Source organism: Chlorocebus sabaeus, chromosome 8, assembly GCF_047675955.1.
Source record: "Chlorocebus sabaeus isolate Y175 chromosome 8, mChlSab1.0.hap1, whole genome shotgun sequence".
NCBI lineage: Eukaryota > Metazoa > Chordata > Mammalia > Primates > Cercopithecidae > Chlorocebus > Chlorocebus sabaeus.
In genome coordinates this window covers 107,609,060-107,631,824 of record NC_132911.1, presented here as the reverse complement: position 1 = coordinate 107,631,824, position 22,765 = coordinate 107,609,060, and the positions used below count along the sequence as shown (strand labels likewise).

Below are 22,765 nucleotides of genomic sequence, written 5' to 3'. Positions count from 1 at the left end.
TATTCTCCGTGACATATTAGTAAGTTAAAACTTGTACATAAAAGTGCTTTGTGACACAGCAAGTTAGATAAAAAGACAAGCTCCAACCATCTCTGTCTTCAAGAGACCCATCTCACATGTAACAACACCGACAGGCTCAAAGTGAAGGGCTGTAGTAAGATTTACCACCCAAATGGAAAACAAAAATGAGCAGGGGTTACTATCCTATATCAGATAACAGAGTTGCTATCCTATATCAGATTAACACAGATTTTAAACTCTAAAAAGTAAGAAATACATTACAAAATGATCTGCACATGGAACACATTCTAACATTGACCATGTGCTCAGTCATAAAGCATGTCTTAATAAATAAATAAAAAAAAAATACCACAGAGATTCTTTCATCACAGTACAATAAAAACACAAACCAATATCAAGATTACCTCTCAAAACTACACCAATTTATGGAAATTAAACAACTTGTTCCTCAATAACTCATAGGTAAACACTGAAATTAAGGCAGAAATAAAAAAATTCTTCCAAATTCATGAAAATAAAGACACAACTTACCAAAATCTCTGAGATGAAGCTAAAGTAGTGTTGAGAGGAAAGTTAAGAGAAAAGTGACAAATGCCTTTATCAAGAAGTTAGAAAGAGCTCAAATTAACAATCTAACTTTGCACTTAAAGGAACTAGAACAAAAAGAATGAACCAATCCCAAAGCCAGTAGAAGAAAAGAAATAACTAAAATTAGAGAAGACTCTAATGAAATTGAGATGCAAAAATCGATACAAAATATCAATGAAACCAGGAGTTTATTTGAAAAAATAAACAAGATTGATAGACAACTAGATTAATAACAAAAAAAGATCCAAATAAGTACAATCAGAAAATATAAAGATGACATTAGAACTGATCTCACAGAAATACAAAAGGTCTTCGGAGAATACTATAAACATCTCTATGCACAAAAACTAGAAAACACAGAGGAAATAGATGAATTCCTGGAAAAACACAATCTCCCAAGATTGAATCAGGAATAGACTGAAATCCTGAATAGACCAATATCGAGCTCTGAAATTGAATTAGTAATAAAAAGCCTACCATCCAAAAAAAACCCTGGACCAGACGCATTCACAGCTGAATTCTACCAATTATACAAAGAAGAAATAATACCAATCATAATGAAAATATTACAGAAAAGTGAGGGGCTCCTCCCTAACTTATTCTACGAAGCCAAATCTGACAGATACACCACGAGAAAAGAAATCATCAGGTCAATATCCCTGATAAACATAGATGCAAAAATCCTCAACAAAATACTAGCAAACCAAATCCAACAGCACGTCAAAAAGTTAATACACCACAACCAAGCAGGCTTTTTCCTGGGATACAAGGATGGTTCAAGATACACAAATCAATATATATGATTTACCACATGAACAGAATTCAAAACAAAAAGCATATGATCATCTCAATAGATGCAGAGAAAGCTTTTGATGAAATCCATCATCTCTTCATGATTAAAAAAAAAAAAAAAAACAGTCAACAAACTAGGCAACAAAACAACATGTCTCAAAATAATAAGAGCCATCTATGACAAACCCACAGCCAGCATCATACTGATTAGGCAAAACCTGGAACAATTCTCCCTGAGAAATCAAACAAGACAAGGATGTCCACTCTCACGACTCCTATTCAACATATTACTGAAGTCCTAGCCAACGCAATCAGGCAAGAGAAAAAAATAAAAGACATCCAAATAGGGAAAGAAGAAGTCAATCTATCTCTCTCACTGATGATATAATTATATACCTAGAAAACCCCAAGTATTCTGCCAAAAGTCTACTAGAACGATAAAAATTACAAAATCAATGTAAAAAATTAGTCACATTTCTATACACCAATAATGTCCAGGCTGAGTGCCAAATCAAGAACACAATCCCATTTACAACAGCCAAAAGGTCGGAATGTAGCTAACCAAGGAGGTTCTAGAAGGAGAACTAAAACACTGATAAAAACAAATCAGGGTCTACACAAATAAATGGAAAAATATCCCATGCTCATGGATTGGAAGAATCAATATTGTTAAAATGTCCATACTGGCCAAGGCAATTTACGGGTTCAGTGAAATTCCTACCAAACTACCAATGTCATCCTTTACAGAATTAGAAAAAAAAAAACTGTTCTAAAATTCAAGTAGAATCAAAAAAGAGCCCAAATAGCCAGAGCCGTCCTAAGCAAAAAGAACAAAGCTGGAGGCATCACACTACCTGACTTCAAACTATGCTATAATTGTACAGTAACCAAAACAGCATGGTACTGGTGCAAAAACAAACACATAGACCAATGGAACAGAAAATAAAACTCAGAAATAAAGCCTCATACTTACAACCATCTGTTCTTTGACAAGGCTGACAAAAACAAGCAATGGGTAACAAGCTCCCTACTCAATAAACGGTGCTGAGACAACTGGCTAGTCATATGCAGAGGAATAAAACCAGACTCTGACCTTTCACCATATATAAAAATTAACTCAAGATGGATTAAAGAGTTCAATGTAACACCTCAAACTATTAAAATCCTAGAAGAAAATTAGAAAATACCCTTGTCAGCTCAGCCTTAGCAAAGAATTTTTGGCTAAATCCCCAAGAGTACTTGCAACAGAAACAAAAATTGACAAATGGTACCTTATTAAACTAAAGAGTTTCTGCATAGTAAAAGAAACTACTAACAGAGTAAACAGACTACGTGCAGAACAGGAGAAAATATTCACAAACTATGCATCAGAAACAATTCAACAAGCAAAGAAAAAAAATTAAAAGATTGGCAAAGGATATGAACAGACACTTCTCAAAAGAAGACATACAAGCAGCCAGCAAACATATGAAAAAAATGCTCAGCATCACTAATCATCAGAGAAATGCATTTTCAAAACCACATTGAGATACTTACTACTCCATGGCAGTCAGAATGGTTATTAAAGAGTAAGAAAAAGAAGATTTTTTGGTGAGACTGTGGAGAAAAGGGAATTCTTATATACTGTTGATAGGAATGTAAACTAATTCAGCCACTGTGGAAAGCAGTTTGGAGATTTCTCAAAGAACTTAAGATAGAGTTACCATTTCACTCAGCAATCTGATTACTGGGTATACACCCAAAGGAAAATAGATCATTATACCCAAAAGACACATGCACTCATATGTTCATGGCAGTGCTGTTCACAAGAGCAAAGACAGAGAATCAACCATTGCCCATCAATGACAGATTGGATAAAGAAAATGTGGTACATATACATCATGGAATACCACATAGCCATAAAAAAAAAAGTAACTCATGTCCTTTGCAGCAACATGAATAAAGCTGGAGGCCATAATCCTAAGTGAATTAATGCAGGAACAGAAAACCATATACCATATGTTCTTACTTGCAAGTGGGGGCTAAATATTGAACACCCATGAACATAAACATGGGAACGATAGACACTGTGCTGTACTTGAGGCAGGAGGGAGAGAGTGAGGTTTGGGTCAAAAATGCTTGCAACCTGATTGCAATATACCCATTGAGGTATACTGCAATTGAGCACAAACCTGCACATGGACATCTTGTATCTTTTAAAAAATGTAAAAAAATAAAAGAAAGTGCTTTGTAACCTGCAAAATTTAATTCTACTGTAATACTACCTATAATCTTAGTTTCAGACTTCAAATAAATGAAATCATTTTTTAAATGTATTTAATTAATTCCTGATTAAATTGTTAAAATTAGCCCCCAAGTCCCTGTGTGAGTCCGTCGCTACTATATTCATACTACTTTCTTTTGTCACTGGCTTGCTTCTTAGTTTTATTAATATTAATTCCCCTCAGGCAAACCAGCTTTTCTGACATAAGAGAAAAAACAGGATCCAATCTTGCTGGAAGTTGCAATCACAATCCTACGTTAAAATAGCCTCTTCACTCTCTAGGTAGTTTTCTGCGGGGAGGTCATTAGTGTCTATCCCATCTTGGAGTAAGGGAGAAGAATACAGAAACTGCAGTGGAGGATTGGTCTAAATGCCCATCTGCCTAAATACGATTTGTAGCATCTACACACGAGAGATACAGAAAGATGCAATCTAGCTGGTTCTAATTTTTTTTTTGTTCTTTACAGTGCTGAACCATAAAATAATTAATGATTTTTCTAAAAGTGCAATTCATTTTCATATTCTACAGGTCTTTGCACTGCAATAAAAAATATATGCAGCAAATGAAATCATAATATGAATAAAGTCCCATTTTGCATATCAGTGCACATAATTTGTTTGGTTTAATTTATTAGTCGAAAAGTGTCATTCTTTGAAACTTAAACTTTTGAGTTGCCTCTGTGTGTGTGGTGTGTGTGTGTGTGTGTGTGTACACAGCATTCGTATAGACACAGGCATACACATCTATACATATACAATTGGTCTGCAGCTAGCAACTATAAGAATACTAAAATCGAACCATTTTCAGTACATAAAGATAAGAAAGAAAATATACTCTACTCTTAGTCATATATTTGAAATCTCACTGTTCTAACTATATAGAATATATATTTTTCATTTGTTATTTTTCTTATATTCTTATTTTAAGGAATCACTCCTATATTATCAGATTTTTTCATGTTTTATTGACAATATAAATATTTCTGAATTATCAAAATTATAAGGCAACTTTATATAAACTAGCAAAACATATAGCCTATAATTCTTAATAGAAATACATTACCACATACCAATAGAACATTCACAACCATTTTAAAACCAAGTTCCTTAACTCTAAGAATTATCAAAAAGAAAACTAGATATATAACGTTTGATTATGTCTGGTCACTTCATTTCCCTTTTGATCTTCTGTGTTACTTCATGAAGAAAAGTTTAAATAAATATTAATAGTTTTTCTCTAAGCACCTTTCCCATTATGCCTGAATATAAAAATTCACATCAGATTTGACAAAAATAATTTACAATGCAAAAACCATATGAGTTTGTAAGTTACTTTTCCAAAACTCCAACTAAGTGAATAATTAGGATATTCTTTAGCATTTATCTAAAAGTTATAAAAAGCTTTTCCCACTCAAGGACATCATAGATTTAACACAGGGAAACATATTTAATGCACCTTATACTCAATAATTGGTTGTCTTATCCAGTAGTGAATACTGGATAAGAAACATATAGGATTCTAAATATACTTTCAGATAAAGAAGATCATGTGCAACAGAGCAGATCTGGTACATTTCAATCATTCACATTAAAAATATATGACTTACCTACTAAACTCCAAGACTATTTCTTAGCTCTGTTCGTTTAAGAGTTGTAGCCAGAAATATAAATAAAAGGTAAAAGTACAAAGTCATAGTCATCCAAAAAGAATAGATAGCCACAAAAGATAAAGAGATTAGAACTAGGATGCCTCCAGTCTCTTCACCCTCAACCAAAACCACAGCATTTGGTCTCTGGCATTCATGGGAGAACTAAACAGGCACCAGGGAGCTACACTGGGAAGATGATCCTTCCTATCAGACAGTGTACTTAGCAGCCTCTGTAACAGGACTCCAAATAGCACAGGCACCAGAGGAAATCTACTGAGTTGTCAACGACTTGGGGACCCTGATCATGATGGAGTAAGAATTTTGTTTGACAATTTATTATCAATACCAAGTATATGTTATATTTTGAAATTACTCATTGCATAAGAATAATGTTTTCTTCAAATGGAATAGTATTTCATTCTTTTGTTCTACAAATAGAAGTCACAGATACAAATCTTGGAAATTTTCCTATTTGTGTAATATATAGTCTTATGTAATTGAATGACTATATTTAAACAGTAAAGACTAGATTAGGAATATTACCTTAAATTATAAAGAATGATTTCTGGAGTGAAATAAAAGTGAGTGAAAACAAAAATGTTAATACTTTGTTAAATAAGATATTGGCAAACTTCCCAATATTCAATATTGTTTTCCTTCTAGTATGGAATCCATTCAGTAATTGTCTTTTGCTACGTCCATCCTCTTAAACAAAGTTACGTGTAAACAGCTATATTAGGACCATTTTTTTTTGACATTTTTCCTCACCAACTTACTCAATGACTAATATATCCACCTCCCTCTTTAGACAAAAGAGTTATAATATGGTAAAACACTGAAATTTTTATAATATGGTAAAACACTGAAATCTGTAGAGAGTTCCTAAGTCACAGTATTTCAGGAAGATATACATAATTTTTGTTTCTCCTTATGGTAGAGACTATTAATGTCCTTTTCTGATACCCTTTACCAGTCTTATGAATCCCTCCCGCAGCTGTTGAGAGTGTTGGTTACAATAATGGTAAACATTTTCCGTTCTCCAGAGAACTGGCCCCCTCAACTGACAGAAGTCACCTCCACTGGAAAGTAGCACTGCTATTCCCTCCCCAGTTATGGTTTAAAGCTAATGACCTACTGATATGGTGATACCAAAGTTGGCCACCCTTGCTTCAAAGGAAAAAACAGTGCCTTGCAATTTACATTCAAAAAATAACTCTCCAAAATACACACTTCCCCATACACAAACAGGAAGGATTAGCCAAGGCAAGGCTTTACCTGAGACCACATGCTTCCTCAGCTCTTTTCTCATTCCTGTCTTGCTTCCATCACCTCCTTAAAGATTTTTCCTGAAGAACATTCCTTCATTAAATCATGTGTACACGCAGAGACATACATAGGCTCAAAATAAAGGGATGGAGGAAGATTTACCAAGCAAATGGAGAACAAAAAAAAGCAGGGGTTGCAATACTAGTCTCTGATAAAACAGACTTTAAACCATCAAAAATAAAAAGAGACAAAGAAGGCCATTACATAATGGTAAAGGGATCAATTCAACAGGAAGAGCTAACTATCCTAAATATATATGCACCCAATACAGGAGCACCCAGATTCATAAAGCAAGTCCTTAGAGACTTACAAAGAGACTTAGACTCCCATACAATAATAATGGGAGACTTCAACACTCCACTGTCAACATTAGACAGATCAACGAGACAGAAAGTTAATAAGGATATCCAGGAATTGAACTCATCTCTGCAGCAAGCAGACCTAATAGACATCTATAGAACTCTCCACCCCAAATCAACAGAATATACATTCTTCTCAGCACCACATCGTACTTACTCCAAAATTGACCACGTAATTGGAAGTAAAGCACTCCTCAGCAAATGTACAAGAACAGAAATTATAACAAACTGTCTCTCAGACCACAGTGCAATCAAACTAGAACTCAGGACTAAGAAACTCAACCAAAACCGCTCAACTACATGGAAACTGAACAACCTGCTCCTGAATGACTACTGGGTACATAACGAAATGAAGGCAGAAATAAAGATGTTCTTTGAAACCAATGAGAACAAAGATACAACATACCAGAATCTCTGGGACACATTTAAAGCAGTGTGTAGAGGGAAATTTATAGCACTAAATGCCCACAAGAGAAAGCAGGAAAGATCTAAAATTGACACTCTAACATCGCAATTAAAAGAACTAGAGAAGCAAGAGCAAACACATTCGAAAGCTAGCAGAAGGCAAGAAATAACTAAGATCAGAGCAGAACTGAAGGAGACAGAGACACAAAAAACCCTCCAAAAAATCAATGAATCCAGGAGTTGGTTTTTTGAAAAGATCAACAAAATTGACAGACCACTAGCAAGACTAATAAAGAAGAAAAGAGAGAAGAATCAAATCGACGCAATTAAAAATGATAAAGGGGATATCACCACCGACCCCACAGAAAAACAAACTACCATCAGAGAATACTATAAACACCTCTACGCAAATAAACTGGAAAATCTAGAAGAAATGGATAATTTCCTGGACACTTACACTCTTCCAAGACTAAACCAGGAAGAAGTTGAATCCCTGAATAGACCAATAGCAGGCTCTGAAATTGAGGCAATAATTAATAGCCTACCAACCAAAAAAAGTCCAGGACCAGATGGATTCACAGCTGAATTCTACCAGAGGTACAAGGAGGAGTTGGTACCATTCCTTCTGAAACTATTCCAATCAATAGAAAAAGAGGGAATCCTCCCTAACTCATTTTATGAGGCCAACATCATCCTGATACCAAAGCCTGGCAGAGACACAACAAAAAAAGAGAATTTTAGACCAATATCCCTGATGAACATCGATGCAAAAATCCTCAATAAAATACTGGCAAACCGGATTCAGCAACACATCAAAAAGCTTATCCACCATGATCAAGTGGGCTTCATCCCTGGGATGCAAGGCTGGTTCAACATTCGCAAATCAATAAACATAATCCAGCATATAAACAGAACCAAAGACAAGAACCACATCATTATCTCAATAGATGCAGAAAAGGCTTTTGACAAAATTCAACAGCCCTTCATGCTAAAAACGCTCAATAAATTCGGTATTGATGGAATGTACCTCAAAATAATAAGAGCTATTTATGACAAACCCACAGCCAATATCATACTGAATGGGCAACAACTGGAAAAATTCCCTTTGAAAACTGGCACAAGACAGGGATGCCCTCTCTCACCACTCCTATTCAACATAGTGTTGGAAGTTCTGGCTAGGGCAATCAGGCAAGAGAAAGAAATCAAGGGGATTCAGTTAGGAAAAGAAGAAGTCAAATTGTCCCTGTTTGCAGATGACATGATTGTATATTTAGAAAACCCCATTGTCTCAGCCCAAAATCTCCTTAAGCTGATAAGCAACTTCAGCAAAGTCTCAGGATACAAAATTAATGTGCAAAAATCACAAGCATTCTTATACACCAGTAACAGACAAACAGAGAGCCAAATCAGGAATGAACTTCCATTCACAATTGCTTCAAAGAGAATAAAATACCTAGGAATCCAACTTACAAGGGATGTAAAGGACCTCTTCAAGGAGAACTACAAACCACTGCTCAGTGAAATCAAAGAGGACACAAACAAATAGAAGAACATACCATGCTCATGGATAGGAAGAATCAATATCGTGAAAATGGCCATACTGCCCAAGGTAATTTATAGATTCAATGCCATCCCCATCAAGCTACCAATGAGCTTCTTCACAGAATTGGAAAAAACTGCTTTAAAGTTCATGTGGAACCAAAAAAGAGCCTGCATCTCCAAGACAATCCTAAGTCAAAAGAACAAAGCTGGAGGCATCACGCTACCTGACTTCAAACTATACTACAAGGCTACAGTAACCAAAACAGCATGGTACTGGTACCAAAACAGAGATATAGACCAATGGAACAGAACAGAGTCCTCAGAAATAATACCACACATCTACAGCCATCTGATCTTTGACAAACCTGAGAGAAACAAGAAATGGGGAAAGGATTCCCTATTTAATAAATGGTGCTGGGAAAATTGGCTAGCCGTAAGTAGAATGCTGAAACTGGATCCTTTCCTTACTCCTTATACGAAAATTAATTCAAGATGGATTAGAGACTTAAATGTTAGACCTAATACCATAAAAATCCTAGAGGAAAACCTAGGTAGTACCATTCAGGACATAGGCATGGGCAAAGACTTCATGTCTAAAACACCAAAAGCAACAGCAGCAAAAGCCAAAATTGACAAATGGGATCTCATTAAACTAAAGAGCTTCTGCACAGCAAAAGAAACTACCATCAGAGTGAACAGGCAACCTACAGAATGGGAGAAAATTTTTGCAATCTACTCATCTGACAAAGGGCTAATATCTAGAACCTACAAAGAACTCAAACAAATTTACAAGAAAAAAACAAACAACCCCATCAAAAAGTGGGCAAAGGATATGAACAGACATTTCTCAAAAGAAGACATTCATACAGCCAACAGACACATGAAAAAATGCTCATCATCACTGGCCATCAGAGAAATGCAAATCAAAACCACAATGAGATACCATCTCACACCAGTTAGAATGGCAATCATTAAAAAGTCAGGAAACCACAGGTGCTGGAGAGGATGTGGAGAAATAGGAACACTTTTACACTGTTGGTGGGATTGTAAACTAGTTCAACCATTATGGAAAACAGTATGGTGATTCCTCAAGGATCTAGAACTAGATGTACCATATGACCCAGCCATCCCATTACTGGGTATATACCCAAAGGATAATAAATTATGCTGCAATAAAGACACATGCACACGTATGTTTATTGCAGCACTATTCACAATAGCAAAGACTTGGAATCAACCCAAATGTCCATCAGTGACAGATTGGATTAAGAAAATGTGGCACATATACACCATGGAATACTATGCAGCCATAAAAAAGGATGAGTTTGTGTCCTTTGTAGGGACATGGATGCAGCTGGAAACCATCATTCTCAGCAAACTATCACAAGAACAGAAAACCAAACACCGCATGTTCTCACTCATAGGTGGGAACTGAACAAAGAGATCACTTGGACTCGGGAAGGGGAACATCACACACCGGGGCCTATCATGGGGAGGGGGGAGGGGGGAGGGATTGCACTGGGAGTTATACCTGATGTAAATGACGAGTTGATGGGTGCAGCACACCAACATGGCACAAGTATACATATGTAACAAACCTGCACGTTATGCACATGTACCCTACAACTTAAAGTATAATAATAATAAATAAATTTAAAAAAAAATAATGTGTACAGAAATCCCTGTCTTAAGCTCTGTTTCTAATGAACTTGACCTAAGACAATGCCAGGAGTGAGCCTAGAGACAGACACTAGGAAGGAAATTCTGGAGTTGGATTACTTGCTGGCCAACTAGAAATGAACACCCCATCACTGCTGTAAGTGGAATGAATATGTCCGTGGTCCCTGCCACACAGTGGTAATGCAACTGCTAAGATTTTCACCTATAGTGAATTGGAATAGATTATAGGTAGCAAGGGATGCACTGGATTATGTGGTATCTATCATTTCAAAGGTATGGTAGAAACAGTAATTGTAAAAGACTAGAATTAGATGGTCATTGCTGAATGCCAAACTGATGCATTACAAATTAAGAATGACAAGGTCAGGGAAGTCATCCACTAATATAAAGCAAAGTATGAGAGTCAAAAGGCCTCTCTAGCATTGTTTAAAGGGTTCTTCATCTCTTAAAGTTAGAAAGAAGATAGAGCTAAAGACTAGTCACAGAATTTAATTATAATATTGAGAGAACTTCAGAGAAGGCTAAATTCTCAGCCTAAGCAATTCTTCTATGCTAAAGTGAGGGTCCTGTCAGAGTAGGGCCCAGAGCAAAACCAGAGATCCACAATTGGTCCAGAACATGATACAATCCCATATAACCCATGGTACTAGAGACACCTGTGGTAGAACAACATAAACCCATAGGGTTCTAGAATAGAGCATACTGTCAAAGCAGAAAACCATTCATGTCATGTAGTCGGGGTAGAAATGGAACATCTGATCTCAAGACATCAAGTGACTATGAATCCAGAAGCACCCATCATGAAACCTACCAAATCACAAGACCAGACAGACTCAGCAGCATTCCATTTCTAATAAAATGGAAGTAGCTGATCTGGGCCTCGGGTTGAGCAGGTCCAGATGGGACAAGGAAGATGCCCAAAACATGTGGCTCAACCAAGTTACTTAACACTATTGCATCCATGCTGCCTCTGAAGTTCATATCAACTTGAAGAAAAAAGAAAAAGGCCAAGCTTGGATAGTGAATGGATCAGCTCAGTATGTGAGTGTAAACTAAAAATGGAGTGCGTCTTCACTTCAGCCCTGTTCAGTGTTGGCCTTGAAATAAAGTAATGAGAAGAAATCCTTCCAATAAGTAGAGTTGCAGTTCACAAACTAGTTATCCATTTTGTGTAAAAAGAAAAGAAGCCTGAGGTCATAACACATATGGACAGGAATAGTGGTGAATAGCTTAGCTGATTGATCGGGGGCTTCTGGAAGATTAAGGACAAGAGTTCTAATAAAGAGGCATGTGGATGGACCTTTGGGAGTGGGCTGAGGGTGTGTGGATCCTTGTATTACATACTTACGTGTACCAGAGAAGATCTACACAAGAGGTATTAAATAACCAAGAAAACCAATGAATTCATCATGAGATATCTGCTGGTCTCTGTCCTCACCAACTCCACCCACCTCCATAAGTAGAATAAAGCCATACTGACAGATATGTAGGCAATGCATGTGCCCAACAGCATATTCTACTCCTAACATGATGTATATAACGCTTGCTTCTGCTGAAAGCCTCATCTGTCAATCACAGACCCCTCCCCAACCTCAACATGATTCCACCCTTCAAGGAAACAACTGGACATCTGGTGATAAGTTGGCTGCACTAGATACCTTCTACCTTATAAGGGCCAATAATTCATTCACACAGATATAAAGAGGCATTCCAAGTATGAGTTTGCCTTTCCTGCCCAAAGCACCTCAGCAAGTACCTTTATACATGTGCTCATAGACTGCCTGCTTTACCTACATGGGATACCACATATTTAAGACAAAGCAAATGAAATATATTTCTTTGTAGTGTTAATGCAGTAAAAACACTAATTATGAGATCCACTGATCCTACCACATACTGTGCCATCCAGAACTCTTCAGTCTGATACAGCAGTAAAATGCCCCATTAAACATGTAGCTAAGACTCTGCTTACAGTGGACACTTTGCAGGACGGGACAGTATCCTTCAGGACATAATATATTCCCTAATTCAAAGGTTATCATAAGCTGCTATGCCCCAAATATGTAGAATTCACGGATCTAAGAACCAGGGGATAGAAGTAGGAGTGGCACCACTAACCATTACTGCCAGGTATCCACTTGGGAAATCTGTACAATACTGTTGCTTCAGGCTCTGTGAATCAAGAAATCCTGGTTCCTAAAGTGGGGGATGCTTCAACAGGGGACACATAAAGCTATGGCTACTGCCCGGTCACTGTGTGATCCTTGTGCCAGAAAAAATAATAATCATCACACTGGCATTAGTAATTGACCCTGATCACTGTGAGCAAGTAACAGAGCTGCTACAAAATGGGTATGGGAGGATATGTTTGAAATTCAGGCTAGCCATTGGAGTGACTTGTTATTCCCAAGTCACGCTGCAACTATAAATGGGAAAACATAAGTACATGATGACAAGGAGCTCAGACTCTGCAGGGATGAGGATCTGAATCAATCTACCAGGTAAGTCATCTAAATCAGTAAAAGTGGAAAAAATATAAATAAGTATCAGTTAAGGTCACAAGATCAGAGACAAGTTTTAACAGAAATTGTGAGCACAGAATCCTGGAGGACCTGTGCCTGAATAGAGTAAATTTAATTATCAGAGGCAACTGGCTCTGACTGGTACAAAGGGTACACTAATGTACACATTGTTGGTGGCTTATCCAAATCCCCTTTATCTGGATAGTGCACTCATCTTCCAGCTGCTGTGAATATTGGCTGCTAATTGCACATAGTATCCCTGTTCTCCAAAGAAATAACCTCAAATGATAGCCATCTCATGTAGGAGGTTACCCTCAGCCCAAGGATAGCTCTGATAGGGGTATACAGATAAGAGAAAAAACTGAGGAATGACTTATGCTCAGAGTCCTTCACCCCCAAGACTAGGTTTAACCTGAAACCATGCCCTTGACTAGTTCTTCTTTCCCTATCCTGCTTCACTCCATTCCCTTACAGTTTATTCCTGAAGAGCATTCCCACTATAAAGTATATGCACCTGAATTCTTATCTTAGGCTTCTAGGTAATACTCCTCTTTTTCTTTCTTTTTCTAAGCCTCAGCATAAATTCAAATGAACTGGAATTTTCAAGCACAAGGCAGTAAAAAGAAAATAGACTTCAAGATTAATATTAATTAAATATCAAAATTCTGACTTATAGTCCTCAGGCCCCAAATTTCATGCAAACTTAATTAAAAAGAAGTGACACAGCCAGTCAACTGCAAATGACTTTTCAATTGGGCAGAATCGAGGTGAAACAAAAGGCCTAGTTTAAGAATGGTTTGTTTGAATACAAGTTTTCCTTGTAGTTAAGGTCACAGGTAAGTATTAGTTCTTCAAGAATAGAGACCCTTAGTATCTTTTTCCCTACCTTCCTCCTCAGTGCCAAAACAGAACTTGGCAAGTTGTAGGTACTTAAGTATTAGTTCAAAGAATAAATAAAAAGCACTGGATAAATAGCGGCCTTTGTTTGAAACAGGTGCCTTTTAATTTTCCCAGGAAGAAAATAATGGACACACAGCGTCCTAGACAGGACTTAACAAAATTTATTACCTACACCAAGGTCAAGGTTCTCAAATAAAATTAAAGGATATAATCAAGTTTTTGTCTAAGGTTGTGCAAGTCTCTGCAAAAGTGGAAAAGCCAAGAAGAAACAGTCTCTATGGAATCATTTGTAGAAGAAAAAGGCAGGTAGCACTTCAATTGGTATATAACACAAAACAAATTGAAAAAACAGGAAAATGAACAAAGCAATAAGGGACAAATTGAAAGAAAATTTCAATTTGAAATTTTTGAGGTGAAGTGCAAGTAACATTTATGTCACTTGATTTGATCAAATCCCTCTATTACTCTTGCCATAATGAAAAAATACCTAGGGCCCAGGGCTGTCTCAATGCAGTTAAAAATCAGGAAAACAGGCCAGGCGCGGTGGCTCACACCTGTAATCCCAGCACTTTGGGAGGCCGAGTGGGCAGATCACCTGAGGCCAGGAGTTCGAGACCAGCCTGGCCAACATGTTGAAACCCTGTCTCTACTAAAAATATATATATATATATACACACAAAAATTAGCCAGGTATGGTGGTGGGCGCCTGTAATCCCAGCTACTCAGGAGGCTGAGGCAGGATAATAGCTTGAAACCAGGAGGCGGGAGATTGCAGTGAGCTGAGATCGCGCCACTGCACTCCAGCCTCGGCAACACAGTGACTCCGTCTCAAAAAAAAAAAAAAAATTTCAGAAAAACAGTTACCAAACATTCCTAAAAAGGCTAAAATTCTCTATCACCTTGCTTGCTCTTTCCTTTCTTGCATTTTTGATGTTTTAGTTAGTAGTCAGCATATTCAAATCCGCAGCCTCTACTTACGCTTCTTTCACTTAACTAATCATTATGATTCTCTCTGGACAGTATTACTCCACTAATATCAACATGCTAGCATAAGACTACCATAGTAGAAATTTCCTAATTACGAATAGATGAAAAAGAGGAAAGAAAGCATTTCAAGAGAAACTAAAAGAGTCAAGATAAAGAAAATAAGGAAAGTACTGCAACTAAAGAAAGTATTCAAGATCCAGTTAGCAACTATAAAAAGAAGCAAAGCAGGCAAACAAGAATACAGAATCAGAAAAAAAGAGAAGTGTTAGGGAAGGTAACTCATATAAAACTTTAAAATGTGACATTACATTTCCTTACAGACAACTCACAGCAAACTAGGAATACATAAAATCAACATTGCCATAACTCACAAGAAACAGACTATGGGACCAGGTATAAGCTTAACAAAAGATGAAACTGAATACAAAAACCTCATGACTAGGGATAAACCACGGAATGTGGCTTATCCTATAGGTTATTAGAATTTATGTTCAGAAGGGGTTGTTTAATAAATGCAGAGCTACAAAGAAATATGAAAGCTAAAAAATTCCATATATGATTATATATGACAAATGAATGGAAATATGAAAGAAAGAAAATCAGAGTAAAAATAATATGGCCCTCCATATTATTAAAAGCAAAGTTCTTCAAAGAAATTGCTGCCTACTCATATTTACAGCAGAAAGCTTATGTCCATATGAAGATTTATAAGTAAATATTCACAGCAACTTTAACACCAAAAATGTAGGAAAAAACCAAGGTGCCCATCAACAGGTGAACAGTTATACAAATTCTGGTATATCTATATAAGGGAATACCAATGCTCAGTAATGGATTTAAAAATAAATGAAGAATAAATTATTTATACACATAATAACATGGATGAATCTCAAACTCATCACACTAAGTGAAAGCTGTCAGATTTTTAAGAGTACATAATATAATTTTATTTACATAAAACTCATACTAACATAGGACAGAAAGCACATCAGTGGCTACTCAGGGATAGAGCAGAGCAGAGATGGATAGGAAGCAGGAATTATCAAGGGGTTAAACAAGAAACTTTCAGCAGTTGTATTGATGCTATATTATCTTAACTATGGTGATGTTTCCACAGGTGAATACTTGTGTATATTTGTGTATTTTACATATGTTCAGTTTATTGCATATCAATTATACTTCAATAAGCTATTTAAAAAATCCAGGTCTCTCTCCAACTTCAAATTTCATGCTCTACATTTAAATGATATTCTACCTCTTTAATATGAAGCTAAGAGATCAACAAAATTGCATGGAAAGATGCTCAACAAATAATAAATCTATTTCCTCTCCCCCATTCTTGTCTCAGAGAAGAATCTGCCATAGTAAGGTATTAATCGGAATCCATGTTGGCATTTGGGATTAAGACCTGTGGACTTCATGATCTTCCTATTCTATTCAAGTATGAACTACCATAAAAAACTAGAGATGTTGTCTTAGGCTGTTGCTCTTCCCAACCTTTACCCCACATATGCTAAGTTCCTACAGTGTGGGAACTTTCAAGCCCTTTTTCTTATACGTAGCAAAAACCATATTTGACATGTATCTGGCTATGAAAAACTACATAATTTTAAGTCAGAGCACCTGGGTTTGGGTCCTAGTTTCTGCCAGTTGTGAAATCATGGGCATATTACTTACTTATCTAAACGTAATTTCTAAAACCTGTAAAATGATGACAGTATACTAATACTACATGATTTAGAGAGTCATAGTAATGATTATCTAAGATAAGTGAAAGTACTGATTAATTGTAAGGCATCAAAATATTAGTAAGCATTACAATTGTTTTAAAATAATTTTCACTAGTAATAACAGGTAGGGATAGTAGTAACTAAGGTGGCAGTTTCCTAATAATGAAAGAATTATAGATCATTTCTCCATATCTTCTGCTTTTCCTACCACATTGGCTACAGAAATCAAGTATACCCATAAAAAAGGAGAATGGTACAAAGTGATATAAAAAAGAGTGATGTACAAGCAAGAGATTTTGGATGTGTAAAAAATGTTTTTAAAAAGGATCTTTGACTATGCTCCACAAAACTTGCTTAAAATTGAAGTGATTGTAGGTTTAACTTTCACAAGCAACAATAAAATTGTATAATTTTGAGAATAAGATAAGATTTTATTTTGTTAAAAAACAAAGACTTGACAGAAATAAGGAAACTAAGAAAACATATTTTTTTCACAAAAAAAAATTTAAAAATAATCTTGAAGCTAGAAGTTTACTCTATTAGGAGCTGGAAAATGCTGAAATGCTGAAGTATGTTGAAAAGCATTTTAAAATGCAACGAAGTCAATAAAGTAATATTCTCCTTAAAAATTGAATATTTTTACTGAGTGGCAAACAGAAAGAAGAGCTAAGGTAGAAGAAAAAGGTAATAGTGAGAAGCAGAAACAAAAGACAGATAATTTCAGTAATATGAAAGAAAAAGCCTAGAGAATAACCTCTCATTCTCTCTCTCTCTTCTTAACCAAAAAGCACTGAAGAATGTTCAAAGAAAATAAAAAGTGAAGGTATTTGCAGGTTTATCATTTTTAGGAAAAAATAAATTTATAAAAACTACAAAGAAAAGTTACTAACAAAGTGGCTTTATTTCTATATGATGACTTTCAGAGCCAATGACATTATCAAAGAAGAGGAGTGAGCTTGAGATATAACTTAGAAAGATTTTTTTAAAAAAGAGGACTTGAAAACTAAGACTAAATACAGTTCAAGAAAAGAATCATAACCAATCTTCAAGACTGATGAACCATATCTGGGACTGACAGTTCAGTTTGAGTACAGCTGAAATGAATCTCTTAAAACCTTTAATGAAATATGGAAATAGAAGAAAACTAAACTGACTACAATATTTTCCTCTTTTCAAAATACAAGGTACTAGAAGCTGCTAAGCACACTAAAAATACAGCACATTTCTCACAGATATTACCTTATAAAAACTGGTGAAAGTAATTAAAGACACACAAACAAGGATGTCTTAAAAGGAAAATGTACTAGTCCATTTTCACGCTGCTAATAAAGACATACCTGAGACTTGGCAGTTTACAAAGGAAAGAGGTTTAACGGAGAACTCACAGTTCCACATGGCTAGGGAAGCCTCACAATCGTGGCGGAAGGTAAGAAGGAGCAAGTCACATTTTATGTGAATGGTAGCAGGCAAATAAAGCTTGTGCAGGGAAACTCCCCTTTTTAAAATCACCAGATCTCGTGAGACTTATTTGCTATCATGAGAACAGCATGGGAAAGACCTGCCCCCATAATTCAATTGCTCCTACTGGGTCCCTCCCACAACACGTGGGAATTCAAGATGAGATTTGGGTGGGGATACAGCCAAACCATAGCAGAAAGAAAATTCAAATCATGCCACAAAAAAGTTATTTTAATTACAACAATCATAAATTTTTATAAGATTCTGAAAGATTATATAAAAGACAAATAAGTATTAATAGATATGCCATAGTATCATGTGGTAAAATCATTCCTATAAGAGAAATAATAAGGTAGTTTTCACCATAGTTATGATAAAGTATTATAGATGGGCAATATGCACTACTCTATTATAGTGTGACTTCAAAAGAATAATCACTTTGCTCCCTAAAAAACTTTGAAGAAAACCATTAATTCAAAGAGCATATATGCCTAGGAATAACAGGAATATGAGGGAAAAGTCTCAAAAAGACATATTCTCAAAAAACATAATCAATATCCTTCCTTTAAAAGTTACTGAAAGCATTCACTGTCTGCTGAAAAATAAATTACATTTAAGAAATCAAGAACAGACAGGCACAGTGGTGCACGCCTGGAGTGCATAATATGCCTGGAGTGTATATTAGCAAGGCTGAGGCAGGGCGATTGCTTGAACTCAGGAGTTCAAAATCCAACCGGGGCAAGATAGCAACACCCTGTCTGTTTAAAACCAAAAAGAAATCACAAACAATGAAATTGTTGGGGTTAATAACTAGAGAAAGCAGGCACAGAAACAGAAGCACTGAATTCTCATGAAAATATATCGATTTATCCTTGATTAATAATTAAATGATCTTGTGGGCTGAATTGTAGCTACTCAAAATTCATGTTGAAGCTCTAACTCCCAGTATCTCAGAATCTGACTGTATTTGGAGATAGGACCTTTAAAGAGGTGATTAATTAAAAGAAGACCATTGGGGTGGGTCCTAATCCAATCTAACTAGTATACTTACAAGAAGAGGAAATTTGGACAGAGACACTAAGGATTGTGTACAAGGAGGAAAGATCAGTGAAGACATAGCAGGAAGGCAGCTATCTGCAAGGTTAAGGAGCTAGGCTTCAGAAGAAACCAAACCTCCTCCTAACACCTTGATCTTGGACTTCTAGAATCCAAAACTGTGAGAAATTAATTCCTGTTGTTTAAGCCACCCAGTTTATGGTACACTTTGTTGTGGCAGCCCTAGCAGACTAATACAGATGAGTAAATGTTTAAATCTTTTAAAAAACTTCAATAACAACCAATGAAATTACAAATAGGACAATATGAAAGCAATCAATGACAATGATGAAAAGCAATTCTAGGTGTTCATGGTAGAAATGTAATTACCTTTTGGGAAAGCAATTAGACAGTAAGTCTTAGAAAAGTTGATACATTTTGACACAGTAATTAAACATCAAGAAATCTTTCAGAGCGAAATCCTGAATAAAAGAAAAGGCTTACTCAGTAAGAAGCAGTAATAATTGATAATAATTAATTTATTATAAGTTATTATTTAATTATTGTTTGTTATTTGCGAGGCCATCTTCTAAATCTTCATAAAATTCATTCCCACATTTTTTATTTTTAGTTATATTTAAAATTATAAAGCCCAAAGCAATTGCTGTTAACATTTTGCTACAGTTTCTTTAGAGTTTCTTTAATTCTTCTTTCTGTGCCTTTTTATTTCTTATATGTAAAACAAAAACAAAAAGTATAACTGTATTTTTTTCACTTAATATGGATGAAGGCAGTCAAAAAGCATTATTCTAATATCAAATAACTGAAATTATAAAAGCAGCCAATAGAAAACTAGGATTTTGCTTTATGTGCCAGATTTTATGAACATACCTAAAATGAGGTTAAGCTCTATTCTTCTGATTACCATAATCTCATACATATTTGGTTGCTTTTGTTTCTTTTTCACTTCAATTATAGTTGCACTAGAAGTAAACTTAGTGCTGAATAAGTGTAAGACATAAAGCTATCTATTTCTTTCTTTCTTTCTTTTTTTTTTTTTTTGAGACAGAGTCTCGCTTTGTTGCCCAAGCTGGAGTGCAGAGGCGTGATCTCAGCTCACTGCAACCTCTGCCTCCCGGGTTCTAGCAATTCTCCTGCCTCAGCCTCCCAAGTAGCTGGGATTACAGGTGTGTGCCATCACACCGGCTAATTTTTGTGTTTTTAGTAGAGACAGGGTTTCGTCATGTTGGCCAGGCTGGTCAATGTAAAGCTATTTCTTAATGGCAATCCTCAAATGTCTACAGATGTGTAGCCAAGGGTAACCACAAACAGGATTCAAGCAAAATAGGTAGAAGCAGTTTGAGAGTTTCAAACAGATGCCAAGAGACTTCTGATACATCAGAACCATCTGTAAGATTTTACGGAGTAAAATGTCTAGCTGATTGGGTTAACAAGGCTCACCTGCATTTCTGGAGCTACATGTAGATTGGACAGTACTATCAGGCTGTGAAGATTGAAATTCTTACGATGATTCACCTGGTTGTACTCTGTTGCTGATAACGGTCATTTACACCAAGACAGAAAATCATCAAGTCTAGATTTTTCGATGTTTAATAAAAAAGACGTAAAAAGAGATATTTATAAAGTAATATTATATATGAGAGAAAGTAGGGAAACATTCTTCTGAGCTAGTAAGAAAAAAAGCAGCAATTTCAGATCTTGAAATACATTTTAGAGACTTGGCATTTATTATTTCTGGATATAAAAGTCAAAAAGGATTTAATTTCCTAATAAAAATGTATGGAGAGGGAGAACACATGACATTAATTAATTGGCAATAAATAAATAATTCCTTAACAACAGCATTAAGGACCTAGATGAGCTCAGAGAGCCTAATTTGTTTTCACTACAGCAATAGTTTTCTCTGGCAATACTTAGCAATCTGGAGACTTTATCCATGAAAATACCCTGTGCTCTTTAAGTCATGCTCTGTAAACTACACCTAGCATTCCTGCCTGTTTCAAAGCTCTTCCTTCACTGATGCAGGAAGGTTTTATACATTGTTTTGGTATTTTATAAAAAGGAAAAGAAAGAAATTTCTGAGTAAGTTCACTTCAGATACACTTATTCTATAATTTTACTTTTGTCAAAATAACAAGGGTACCTTCCAGCAGCTGCCTGGTTTAAATTTTCCAACTTTTTAATTAAGGTTTTGCTCTTGAACCATTTCATTCCCACAGTATACAGTGAATACACTGAACTGTCATTGCCTTAAAACTAACTGGAAAATACCTCAGTATTATTTCCTAAAGTTAACATATGAACGAAAAGTATCCACGAGAAGTTCCTACATATGTGCAACAGAAAACATGCACAAAAATGTTCACAGCAGCACTTTTACAATGCCAAAAGCATGGAAAAAACCCCAACAATCTCTCTGTGGGAGAGTGGATTAAAAACTGTGATACACTCATACTCTAAAATATTATAAAGCAGTCAAAATAAATGAATTACCACAACCCACAACAATATGAATGCAATGTAAAATTAGTGGGAAAAATAGAACAATGCCTTTTTATAAAGATGAAATAACCAATGATTTTTAGAAATACATATAAGAAACCTGTATAAGAGAAAAAACAGGAATGATGAACTTGGGGCTGAATATCATGATAGCCACAAACTGAAGGAGTCAAGGAAATGATTGCCAAGGTTCTAGCTCTTGCTTGATAGGGTAGTTTCATGGATGTTTATTACATTATGAAATAATTAACAAGTTCCCGAGTAGCTAGTATTGGGTTTGTCTTCTGTTTATAAACAACTGTAAAACTGGGCAGAATATGAAACAATCACTTTAATGTGTTGGACAAGACAGAACATAAGGCTAAGATTCTTAAGAAAGCGGTAAGCTTCACATTAGCTTTCCACCTGGAAACAATCTTCCAACTGTAGTACTAGGAACTGGAGTCCAAGCAGAAAGTATTGGTTTCACAGAGCATAAGAAGCACAGTCTGGTGTTAAAAATAGAGATTAAAATTCAAGCTTGTTAAGACAGCTAGAATTTTGTTTTTGTTTTTGTTTTTGTTTTGCTCTACACATTCACAGAAACTTCTTTAGTAATGAACTGTAGAATCCCTGAAAGTATGGTCTTGGCAGCTAGAATTTTTGATGCAAAGTACTAGGACAAAAGAGAGCTAAGTGAAAAAGCTCCAGAAATAGGAATAGAAGTTTTGCTCTTGTTCCTGCCCAGACTCTAAGCAGTACATATGCAGGCTATCTGGAGCCTGGCAGACTGCACCTGCTGAGGGCTGAAAGTTGAAGAGAAATTTCAGAAGTCACACCCTACTATAAAACTCTCTGATCAAGCAAGCTTGGAGAGATATTTGTGAAAAATTCCAGGGCATTCAGTTGAGGCCTCACAAAGGCCATGCATTAAGAGTAAAAAAACCATACCCTAGAAGTAAGGGCTGTGCCCTATGACAAAGAAAAAAAAAAAAAAAAAGAGTAC

General features: G+C 35.8%; 1 protein-coding gene across 49 annotated transcripts in view; it reads right to left on the bottom strand.

Moving 5' to 3' along the window:
* RIMS2 (regulating synaptic membrane exocytosis 2) overlaps window positions 1-22,765 on the bottom strand; it is a 765,294-nt gene that overhangs the window by 418,460 nt on the left and 324,069 nt on the right. The gene's annotated exons all lie outside the window — the stretch shown is intronic.